This window comes from Peromyscus maniculatus, chromosome 22 (assembly GCF_049852395.1).
Source record: "Peromyscus maniculatus bairdii isolate BWxNUB_F1_BW_parent chromosome 22, HU_Pman_BW_mat_3.1, whole genome shotgun sequence".
Taxonomy (NCBI): Eukaryota; Metazoa; Chordata; class Mammalia; order Rodentia; family Cricetidae; genus Peromyscus; species Peromyscus maniculatus.
This window is the reverse complement of record NC_134873.1, coordinates 6,723,268-6,726,542: the sequence shown is the minus strand read 5'-3', so window position 1 is coordinate 6,726,542 and position 3,275 is coordinate 6,723,268. Positions and strand designations below refer to the sequence as shown.

The 3,275-nt window shown below is 40.1% G+C and overlaps 1 pseudogene; it reads left to right on the top strand.

Moving 5' to 3' along the window:
* Positions 1–661: 661 nt before the first annotated feature.
* On the top strand, positions 662–1,957 carry LOC121826043 (uncharacterized; annotated as a pseudogene).
* The last annotated feature ends 1,318 nt before the right edge of the window (positions 1,958–3,275 follow it).

Genomic DNA, 3,275 nt, shown 5'->3' with positions numbered 1-3,275 from the left:
AAAGCTAGCATTGCTCATATACTTGTAGTGGGTGATTTAGCACAGTTTAGTGAGAGAAGCACTGTATGAGATTGCAGGAGGTTGTCTTGGTGTAGAAACACGAATCTCTATTCTGCATCTGTATAACACACAAAATATTCGACTATGGGAATGCAATGTGAAAACCCTTTATTTTTTTTTATCTTCCTTTCCCAGGTGTGTCATCTGTCACTCTGGATACAATCCATGTGAGCAAAAGGGGTATGGAAAGAAGCATTGTACTTCTGGCATTCTCAGATCAAATGGAAGATATGTGGTAGTCCCCACTATGAGAAGACATGATGACAGTGATATAAGTTTACAATTACTTGGTTTTCCAACTTCAGTGGGAATTCACCAACAAATTCTCTTTGGAGAAAAACCTAATGAGTACCAGGAATATGGAAATTCATCTCACTCTACTGGTTCACTGTGCATATGTAGTGTGGCTTACAGTATAAGAAAATGTTATAAATGCAATCAGTCTGGTCAGACCCTGAGTTCTTCAAGTTTTCTTCAAAGATATGAAAAGTCTCATGTGGGAAGAGAAAATAATAAATGTGAGTCATCTACTAAATGCTTTAGGCTTGACAGGCATCATCAATCACACCAAAGAACCGATAAGGAAGAGAATGTAATGAATGTAATCAACATGATAAACCCTTTATATCTGATTGCTCTTTAGAAGAACACCAAAACACTCATTTGGAAGGAAAACCCTATGAGTATAATCAAAGGAATAAAGCCTTTGCATGTGACAGTCTTCCGCATCAAGTACAGAGATTTCAAACTCTAGAGAAATGCTGTGAATTTAATCAATGTAGTAAAGACTTTGTACAGATGAGTGATCATCACAGACATGAAAGAATTCATACTGGAGAGAAACCATATGAATATAATCAATGTAATAAAGCCTTTGCAGAGACAAGAAATCTTAACAGTCATGAAAGATTTCATACAAGAGAGAAACCCTATTTATATAATCAACGTGTTAAAGCCTTTACAATAAAGAATAGTCTTCACAGTCATGAACGAATTCATACTGGAAAGAAACTCTATGAGTGTAATGAATGTGGTAAAACATTTGCACAAAAGAGTAATCTTCAAAGTCATGAAAGAATTTTACTGGAGAGAAACCATATGAATGTCATCATTGTGGTAAAGCCTTTGCATTGAAGATTTATCTTCACAATCATGAAAGAATTCATACTGGAGAGAAACCCTATGAATGTAATTTATGTGGTAAAGCCTTTGCATTGAAGAGTAGTCTTCACAAACATGAAAGAATTCATACTGTGGAGAAACCCTATGAATGTAGTCAATGTGGTAAAGCCTTTGTACATAGGAATAACCTTCTAGGTCATGAAAGAATTCATACTGGAGAGAAACCATATAAATGTAATCAATGTGGTAATACCTTTGCACATAAGATTTCTCTTCAATGTCATGAAAGAATTCATACTGGAGAGAAACCCTATGAATGTAATCAATGTGGTAAAGTTTTTACACAGAAGAGATATCTTCTCACCCATGAAAGACTGCATACTGGAGAGAAACCCTATAAGTGTAATCAATGTGGTAAAGCCTTTGCATTGAAGAGTCGTCTTCACAATCATGAAAGAATTCATACTGGAGAGAAACCGTATAAATGTGACCAATGTGGTAAAGCCTTTGCACAGAAGAATACTCTTCAAAGTCATGAAAGAATTCATACAGGAGAGAAACCCTATGAATGTAATCAATATAGCAAAGCCTTTGTACAGAAGAGTAGTTTTCTAAGTCATGAAAGAATTTATACTGGACAGTACCATATGGATGTAATCAATGTGGTAATTTTAGATGTAAGCTGCCATGTGGGTGCTGGAAACTGAATTGTGTTTTCTACAAGAGTTACATGCCTGGAGTCCAGTTTCATATGGGTTCAGGTCCCAAAGAATAGATCAGGGTCACACACTGGGAATTTCCTAGGAGGTGTTGTGTAATCAGGAGTAAGTCTGGTAGAGACATACCCATCTGTGGGGGAAATGATATTTAATGACCAAGTATCATGGGGGGTTTGGCTAGCCCTAAGAGTCCTGTGCCTTAAGGGCAGACATCCCGAAATGGGGTTTGAGGTGTGTAGAAAAAAACATAAGGGAAGGTTATCTGAGTGTCCTTTGAAGCTAAAGTGTTTGGCTAGTCAAGGGTGTATGAAACTAGATCCTTCTCCCCCCCCCCAATAAGGGAGGAGTCGTTAGATACAACCTTTATTTCCTCAGAACCCCATGTTGCCGGGTGGAAGAGAGGGGGTTCTGGGACATAAGCCCAATAAGTATCCTGAGCAAGAGTGCAAGGGAATAATAAAAATACCTGTAGGGTGATCACTGCCAGCATTGCCAGAAAATGGTTTTCAGGAGTTAAGGCTTTACCCTGATTCCTAAGAACCTGAGTAGCCTCAGATGTCAGATGTTTGATCTGCCCCCAAGAAGGAATTGGGCTGCTACGTGTAGAGGCAGCACGTCGCTTTGGGGGGCAGGGATGTGGCTGGTGAATCTGGAGACCATTGATCATGAAGGCCAAGGCGTCTGGAGCTGGCTGCGGGTATTCACCATCTCCATCGATGGCGGTATCATCCCCATCAGTGGCGATGTTCAGTGCTGTCTGTGATGGGTGGGGGTTGAGCTGTGCTGGAGGGAGTTTCCTCTTTCTTGCTACTCTTGGCTTTGGAGCATCTTTGTTCTGGTGTGAGCTGGCCATGAGGTCTAATCAAGCGATCTGGGATCCACAAAGGGGAATCATCGTCCTGTGGAAACACGCAAGCATATCCTCTTCCTGACGTTATTAAAACATCAGGTCCTCTCCAGTTGCCGGTTAAGAGGTCCTTCCATTTGACTAGAGGCTTAGGTGTGACCTCTGTGGAGAAGTGTCTAAGAAAGGGGGTTGTATTGTCCTCATGAATATTCATATTGTTAAGTACAAACAGGGCATGATTTAAAATATGATGTGGGGATGAATATTTGAGATCTCCATTTTGTAACTTGGATATTTGGGTTTTTAAAGTATGGTGAGCTCTCTCTACGATGGCTTGACCCTGGGGGTTATAAGGAATGCCTGTAGAATGGGAGATATGAAAGGTCAGGCACCAGTTCTTGAAGGCTTTTGAGGTATATGCAGGGCCATTGTCTGTTTTTAAGGCTCTAGGCATTCCTAAAACTGAAAAGCAGTAAAATAGATGTTGGATAACATCTTTAAACGCTTCCCCAGAGCGAGCTGTAGCA